Raw genomic sequence first — 8,862 nt, forward strand, 5'->3', positions numbered from 1 at the left:
GTCCTGCCAGAATTTATTTTCGGGAAAGAATGGACTGCTTTCTTGCCATCCAGAAAGCCGCTGCGGAGCCTCCCGAGTGGCTCTCGAGACTAGAGCCGCTCTGTATGCTACGTGAATATTAGTGTCACGAAACCAGACTCGTGCTGGCTGACCATGACCGTGTCGTATGTACTCAGCGTTTTGCGTGTTTTTGTTCAGTGTTTATCGCTTCAATGTTATGGGCCAAAGCCAGGCAATAAAGAAAAAAAGCCGTCGTGGCGGAGTGGTAGCGTCTCCACCTCAAACGCCAAAGGCCCTGGTTCGATTCTGAGCCTCGACACAGGTTTTCTTTTTTTCAGTGAGTCTGTGGGGGGTTTCAGTGGCTCCCATAGATGCCGCCGACTAATACGTTGGTTAGCGGTTAAGCGCAGGCTCTGTTAAGGCGCGTTTATGCTCCGGCGTAACGCGCACGCTGCACTACGATGTCACTTCGGCCAAAGCGAGACCCTCTATACTCCAACTGCGCTTGACCGCCGACGCGTTCGGCGGCTTCAGCGCACTCTGGCCGCTCTGGCGGAGACTTGGAGCATGTCTCTATTTCCGGCTGAGTGCGCCAGCCGCCGCCGACCCGGCCAGACCAATTCGGCTCCGCGGCGAGGTGCGCGTTGTGATGTTATTCAATAGCTTCGGCAGTTGGGTGGAGCTGTTCTTTTCGAGCTCTCGGCTTATTTATTCCATTCACAGAACACATCTGAAGTTACATGCAAATGCGCGAGAGAGCCCGATCCAGTGGGCCCGTTGGATCCAGCGGAAGCCGTTGAAGCGTCGTGCGTCGGCTTTAGTTTCAAGCCACCGACTTTAAACGCGAGCGCCCTTGAGCACACATCCGTTTTTGTGGCAAAAAAAATAAGTAAATAACCTGGTCCTTGCAACCGTGGGAGACATCGACAATGCCTGCTGCATTGTGCAACCACGCCGTTCAAGGAACCGCAATCAGTTGGCGCCATGGCCCGGCCAGCCTCCGATGGGCGCAACGCGCCGACCTTGTCCTGGCCCCTCGCGACTACCCGCACTGGGGCTAAGATATTTAATTTGCAACGGCTGCTCACCGCGGAAGGAGTGAACGACCAGCCGGCGCCTAACCTAGCCGTGCTCCCTCAAAAGCATCGCACGCTCTGTGGAGCTGAGGTCGCTGAAATGCAGGCCGGAGTTTTTGCGAGAACTTCGTCGTCGGGTTCGGAAACGGGATCCATCAAAACGCTGGCAAGACGCCCGTGCAAACGTAAACGAAGCGACGGTAGCGACCCCCCATAGATGCCTTCAACGTGCGGCAGCGGCAGCTTTCATTTCGGCAGTTGCTAGAGCACACGGCTAGTCGCCAGAAATCACGGAGTCTGCGTTTACGTTACTTTTCACGTCACTCCGTCCTATAACGTCATAATAGTTCGCCGTGACGTCATAAGAGTTCTCGAGTTTGAATCAGAGCGGCGGCAAAAACTTTTTCAAATTCGAATCCAAATTTCTTTGAAATACATGCATCTTTCGTTCCCGGACAAGCGGCAACAAAGCCATGAAATGCCGAACTATCAAATTTTGCTAAAAAAATTGATAGAGTTCTCCTCACTGTCCCTTTAAAACACACATAAATTTTACCAAATGGCCGACACTTCTATACTTTTGTAGTTCTAGCTGTAACAAAGCTATCAGCAAAACGTATTGCCAGCAACGCTGAAATTAATGTCTTCCGTGAGATCAGACAAATGATGATCATTGAAAAATAAAGTTTCAGGAAACGCGTTCAATGCGAAGTATTCAAGCTTCCGATGTGCGATCGTAGAGTGAGCCCAGCCGGGGACCCATTCCGTAATGTTGCGCAAAGCAGACTCAAGACGCTGGGCATCATGGAAGCACGTTCATGCGTGGCTCGTTGGTCTAGGGGTATGATTCTCGCTTAGGGTGCGAGAGGTCCCGGGTTCAAATCCCGGACGAGCCCGTTTCTTTTTTCCGGCTGGTCTGTTTGCGAGTGCACACTTTACTTTCATTTGCAGCAATCGTTTGCAGGATGCCTCCTCATCTGAGAAAAGGCTCAGGAGAGCAAATGGGCGAACAGTGGAAGAATCCAAATATTTTGGCGAATTTGTAGAAAGTAAATTTTAGAGATTTCAAATAGGTGATGAAATAAAGAAAACACGTGCATTGATTCTCTTGATTGCCTTTTATACAGGCCTGGAAAATGATTGAGAATATGAAGTATTGCCATTTGTAAGCTTCTATATGACATTATTTGTTTTAATAGCTATTATTGATAGTGGAAGCCCTTCGGTTGAGTGTTTATTTAAAGAAGCTTCCCTGGAATGCTAGTTAATGATGAGTTCATGCGACTCTTGCCGCAAAGCGTAGTTGTGCACTGAGTAAAGTTAGCCGCAGATGCTCTAGTGGTGCGTAGAAATTAACTAATTTTTGTTCATCATGAACGTGGCGGGCCAATAAGGTTTCTTTCAGAGCGTTCTACACCTGTAGAAGGTGTTCTTGTAAATTCGTTTCTTCCCACGCAATGCACTGTCGATGACCTCCCGCAGGGTGTTATGCTTCACAAGTTTCTTTCCCTAGCTGGCAAGTTACGGCCTGAAAACTCCCGCATGTGTCGCAGAAAAATCACAGCAGCGCGCACATATTGCAGAATTGTTAAAATGGCGTCGTGATGAAAAAGATGAAACAGAATGAAGCAAGGCACGAAATGGCCTCACTGACGGCGGATCCCTGAACCATGCCGGAAGGGTGAGGGCGAAGAAGGTAGTGAGAGAGGAGTGACAGACAGGTGTCGTAGTGGAAAGCTGTGAAAAACATCCCACCCCGTTGGTTCGTTAAACCACCACTGTGTTGTGTTAAACCACCACTGTGTTTGTGAAACCACCACGTTTGTTGTTGGGAGGAGCAGTCTGCTCGCTGCCCGCCGTTTCTCCCCTTCATTCCCTTCGGTGACACCCAGCCAACCGGGGACGTCGCTCCACCCTTGCTTCAGAAGCGTTAGGAGATTACCCAACGCCGTTTCCTTTTGTCGCGGACTGCCGGCTCATTTCAGGTGACAGGGGACGTGGAGAGCTTGCCTAGGCATCACAAGTACACCGGAACACATACGGAGGTTGAGGCTAAGTGATCTGCGGGCCATTGAGCCCTGGACGCAGCACCGCAGGCTCGAATGCCAAGAGCCTTAGAAGAGAGGAAAACGGCCCGAAGCGGGAGAGGGAGAGTGAAGAACGCTGTTTGTACGGACAAGAAACGAGAGTTTGGCGAAGTGGCGGAGGAGAAGAAAATACTCAGCTGACGGTCCAAAGGACGGTCGAGTATTCCTCCTCGAACATGTTCCTGCCAGGGCGAAGCTGCCCGCGCGAACACTTATATGATCCAGCCGAGCATATCAACATGTCTGGTAGCAAAGGACCCCCCGTAAGCCTCATCGACATGGGCGATTCCCGGACCCCAACGAAACAGAACGTGCGACGCGTCCGGTGAGCCCGTTGCCGCACTCCCCCACCGTAGAAATAAAAACTTTCACTCCTCCTTTTGAAGCATGTGCAAATTAGTGAGCTTCATACATTCACACAGGTAACAAAAATCTAACGCTAATTCAGACCAAATCTCCTGGGATGCATCTTTGGCATCATCATCATCATCCTGATTACGCCCACTGCAAGGCAAAGGCCTCTCCCATGTCTCTCCAATTAACCCTGTATTTTTCCAGCTGCACCCACCCTATGCCTGCAAACTTCTTAATCTCATCCACCCACCTAACGTTCTGCCCCCCCTGTTACGATAACATTCCCTTGGAATTTACTCGTTACCTTTAAGGACCCGCGGTTATCATGCCTTCGCATTACATGCCCTGCCCAAGCCCATTTCTTTCTATTGATTTCTACTAGGATGTCGTTTAACCCGTGTTTGTTCCCTCACCCACTCTGCCCGCTTCCGATCTTTTAACGTTACACCTATCATTTTTCTTTCCATGGCTCCCTGCGTTGTCCTTAACTTAAGCTGAACTCTTTTCGTTAGCCTCCACGTTTCTGCCCCGTAGGTGAGTACCGGTAAGATTATGCTGTTGTACTTTCCTCTTGAGGGAAATTGGTAAACTGCCACTCATGATCTGCGAGAGTTTGCCATATGCGCTCCACCCCATTCTTATCCTTCTAGTTATCTCCCTCTCATGATCCGGATCAGCTGTCACTACCTGCCCTAAGTACACGTATTCCGTCACAATTTCTAGGCTCTCGCTGCCAATTGTGAACTGTTGTTCCCTTGCTAGGCTGTTGAACATCACCTTGGTTTTCTGCATGTTATTTTTTTAGACTGCCTCCGCTACCCAAGGACTACTTAAAAATAGTCCTGAGGCCAAAGGGACTAGCTGTGAAGAACCTGCAGACGCACCAAGTGGCGCGGGCGGTGGTTGCAGCCACCGGACATGAATGCAAGGCAGAAGACCTTATTATCCGACTGTGCACAGGTTCCAACATCAATGTTATAAGCACCGACAACGAAAGCGCTGCTCAACAAATTAGACGCATTACGCCGCTGAAGTTTGGAGAGCACAGCTACGGCATCAACGCACACGTGGCGGCGCCGGAGGGAACGCTGCGCGGGGTAATCCACGGGGTGGACCCGGGAACCCCTGCCAAAGAACTCGAGGCAAACCTACGAACCCGAACGCAGGGTGTGAAGATTTTGGCGGCAAGAATGCTAGGCCGGTCGAGCACTGCCGTAATCACCTTCGATGGCCCCATCCTCCCCAAGCAAGTTCTGTACTATGGGGGAGAAATGTGGTGCTATCCCTACAGACCAACGAGACAGATCTGCTACATCTGCTGTCAGCAGGGACACCGGTCCGACGTCTGCCCGACTCCCGAGATCAAGACCTGCAGGCAGTGTGGCCAAAAGGATCCAGAGGAACACCATCAATGCGCACCCAAGTGGCTGCTGTGTGGGGAGCCCAACACAGCCGGCACAAAGGACTGCAAGCAACGTTTAAAGACAACGAGCGAACTACGATGGGGATTCCAGGGTCAGCAACGACGCGGCCGCAGCAGAAGCAGAGGCGGAGCGCGGCGCCCACGCTGGTGCCGGAACGAAGACCAGGAGAAGCGAGGCGACTACCGGAGCGAGTCGAGGAGCCGCAGCCGGGGCAGCAGTGGCAGCCGAGGCCAGGGCCGGAGCCGGGAGCGGGACGAGTCCTACCCACCCCTGGGCGGTCAGCAGGCCTGGGCGAAGCCGAAGCAACTACAGCAGAAGAGCGGCGGAGTTAAGGTGAGCTGCGGAGCCGGCCCTCCCAAGACGCGTTTTGCTCCGCACAACAGTAACAAAACAAACACACAAACAGAAAACGAAAAAAGGCTTACTGTCGAAATTAATAATCTTAAGAGGGAACAGGAGCAGACCCGTGAAGAAAACAGGCAGCTCAAAAAACAAATGAGTGAACTAATAGCAGAAATACAAGAGACGCGAAAGGCAGGTTTTCCGCCTGTCAGGGCACCCTCACCCCCGCAGCAGAGCGCAGGAAGCTTACAGACTAACGAAGGAGGAACCTCCCCGATAGACGATTTGAAAACAATGATACAGCAAATGCAACAGCGAAATGCAGCAGCTAAATCAAAAGATAGCCATGCAGGATCAGAGCTTTCGAAATTATGTAAAGAATCAAAATACACAGAGAACTGTAAATGAAGCCAGAGACCGGCTCTACAATGAGCGCAGGTTTGGATCAGAATCCCAGGGAGCGAAAGCAAATTCTAATACATCAACGTGGCAGGACAAAACAAACTAGAGATATGGCAGTGGAACTGCAGGAGCTACAAGCGCAAACAAGGGCTCCTACAGCAGTTCATTAGCAATAGAGGAACCCCACCAGACCTAATAATTTTGCAAGAGACAAACTGCATTCCAGCCCTGAGAGGATATACTTGCCAGGAGAACGGACGAACAGCTACTCTAATTAGCAGCAAAATCACCACCATTGCACACAAAGAATTCGAGGATACACACCTCGAACACATAGTAACCGAGATAATCCCCAAGAGGAAGCGGAAAGCTAAATGTACCTTCATAGTCAATCTATACAGCCCACCTAAAAATAGGGGAGACTTCATTAAACTCTTTACAGAAGCAAAAAAGCTACCGGGACAAAACACCCTGATAATAGCCGAGGATTTTAACGCAAAAAGCCCGCAATGGGGCAGCAGAATTGAAGACAAAAAGGGACGCAGCATCTGTACAGCAGCAGAAAACATAGGCTGCGAACTACTCACAGGTGAGGGCCAATCTACTAGACAGGGGAATAGCGTCAGTGTGGACACATGTCCCGACCTAACTTTTGTCAGGGGCGCCAAGCAAGTGGAATGGGAAAACTTGCAAGAAAATCTGGGAAGCGATCACTACATCATTAGGATCAGCACGGAAGCAGAAAGCATCAAGAGGATAATTGGTAAGGCAACCCTAACAGACTGGGACGCCTTCAGAATCCACTGCAAACAGCTAAAAGGGGATATAGCTTCAGTAGAAGAATGGAGCCAACAACTCAAGCAAATCATGGACCTCTACACCAAAGAGGTAGATCGAGCATAACAAGCGCCGGAAGTGGACAAGCGACTCCTCAGACTATGGGAGGCACGACGGGGCCTAACCAAGCGCTGGAAGCGCCAAAAACTAAATCGGAAACTAAAGAAGAAAATTGCTGAAATAACACTGCAAGCTGAGGAATATGCAACGCAGCTAGCGAGACAGGGGTGGCAACAGTTTGGTACCTCACTGAATGGCACCCTCAGCACAGCTAGAACGTGGCAGATCCTCAGAACACTAATGGACCCAAGCAAAAGCAAAACAGAAAGCAGCAAATCTATTCAGAGACTAATTCACCAATATGAAGGGACCGAAGACCGGCTACTCCAAGCAGTACGAGAAAAATGCTATGGGAAAGACTCGGTGGTCTCGGTGCCAATTTCGGCACATATGAACTCTACTCTTGGGGCAGTTGTGACTACATAAGTTATAGTTTACCAATACATTGCACTGTGTAAACCAATACTTCTGGAGGAACAGAAAAGAGCGGTGGGCGAAAGTTGGATCTCATTCTGACAGAGCAGTCAGCTCGCTCACATGTATCAACACCTCCAGAACTGCTATCTCAGCGTCTCAATTGATTACACAAAAAGTACAGCGGTAGGGTAGCGTTGCTTAAGACCACATTAATGTGAAACATGCGCTGTCGGAGATGTGTAAGCAATGAAGTGCAGCTGCCTTGGAATATAGCCCATGTAATACGTTTACACATCGCGCACCCAAGCTGAAAGCAAACCTTTTTGGAGGTCTGTTATGTTTTATATAAAACCGCTCGGCGGTCTACGCGAAGTCCACTTTCAGGAGCCGAATTGAACTGGCGGTCCCAGCTCTGACCCTAGCGCTGAGCGCTGTTCACTCTCTGACACGGCTCTGACCACTCAGTCATGAGTTATAGAAAACAATTGTATGGTATGGTTGCACTATGTGCCAGCGAAAAAGTGCACCAGAGTGTTAATGCGACTACCCAGACTGCGTTCCCGAAAGTTGCAACGGCGGCGTCGTGCTGTGCTCTAACCGAATGTGGTTGCAACGTGCTGTCGCTTTTTAGTGTTGTCAGCGTAAAGGTGCTGCCGCATAGCATGGGCCATTGCGACTAGGCCGAAGCATTGTGACGAAGCATACCCAACAATTCTGAACAAAAGTGTTTTTGTGGAGGAAACGTTTTATGGACGCAGTTTCTCATAAAACGCAAGATTTCACTATAACATTCAACATATCCGCAGATCACCCGGTGCCAGACTTGTATTTTTTTCTATTAACGTTTTTGCTATCGTCAAAAGCGCTCCCCATTGGCTTTCTACGCAATCTTAACAGTTCGATGAGATCGATAGAAACACTTAAAAAAAGATCTTTCTACATACCACAAGAAAGAACCATTACCTTATATTTTTTCATAAAAGTATCTTACAAGTTCCCAATTTTCAAAGTTTTTGCAGACAATGTTGGTTATGGAATAGTCTATGCGATTCGAAGCTCGAACCCCTTACTCGACTGTTTTATCCTGACCGCGTTGGCACAGCGCAGCCAATTGAAATGAAACTGCTTTGAGACTTCGTGCGCCTGTTCAGGGCGAAGGTAAGCACGCCGACCATTACAACATGTGCCCACTAAACAGAGCTAGGCAAGGAAAAAGAAGGAAGTTTACTACCTAATGAAATTCGACGTGCTTCACGAATTTGGGGCAGCAGATCAGGATTCAGCAATGACATGCTTTGTATGCATAGGAAATGCTTTGCATGCTTTGTGTGCATAGCACGGTAGTTTCGGTCAGTACCTAATGTTAAAAAATTAAGTATGGCTGGTGTCGACTCGTGCTCTATTTGGCTAAAAGCAATACACTCTGGTACCGGCGGCGCCTATCGAGCCGGATGGCTTTCTTTCGCTCAGCATACTCTCGCTTTATTACATGAAAATGCCAACTTGCTAAAATAATGCTCATGTATGGAGATATCAGCGCCGGTAAAAAGATGACATGCAAGGAACAAATGTGGGCACTTTGAAGCAGCTCGATCAAAGTTGCGCTATGCTCGCCTCGTCAACAATGTTGGCATGGAAAAGAGAGCGCGTATTTTGTCTTATATCCTTCCCTGATGCCCGAAAACCACTGAGAGGCACTACTATGGACTTATCGCCCTTTCTCTTACCTGTTTTTAGTCGTCACTGTATTTGAAAGGAGTTAACTTTACGTCTACTATATAGCTAAAATTTAAATTTATTCCGCTTTTTAGCGCATGGAGACAAAGACAAAAAAAAAGACGAGGGAAACTGATGCTACTCGCA

At 49.1% G+C, this 8,862-nt stretch overlaps 1 non-coding gene across 1 annotated transcript; it reads left to right on the plus strand.

The window, feature by feature from the left end:
- The first annotated feature begins 1,900 nt into the window (after positions 1–1,900).
- TRNAP-AGG (transfer RNA proline (anticodon AGG)) lies at positions 1,901–1,972 on the plus strand. The gene has a single exon. It is a non-coding gene; the product is annotated as a tRNA-Pro (tRNA).
- The last annotated feature ends 6,890 nt before the right edge of the window (positions 1,973–8,862 follow it).

The sequence above is a fragment of the Amblyomma americanum genome, chromosome 5 (assembly GCF_052857255.1).
Source record: "Amblyomma americanum isolate KBUSLIRL-KWMA chromosome 5, ASM5285725v1, whole genome shotgun sequence".
Lineage (NCBI taxonomy): Eukaryota > Metazoa > Arthropoda > Arachnida > Ixodida > Ixodidae > Amblyomma > Amblyomma americanum.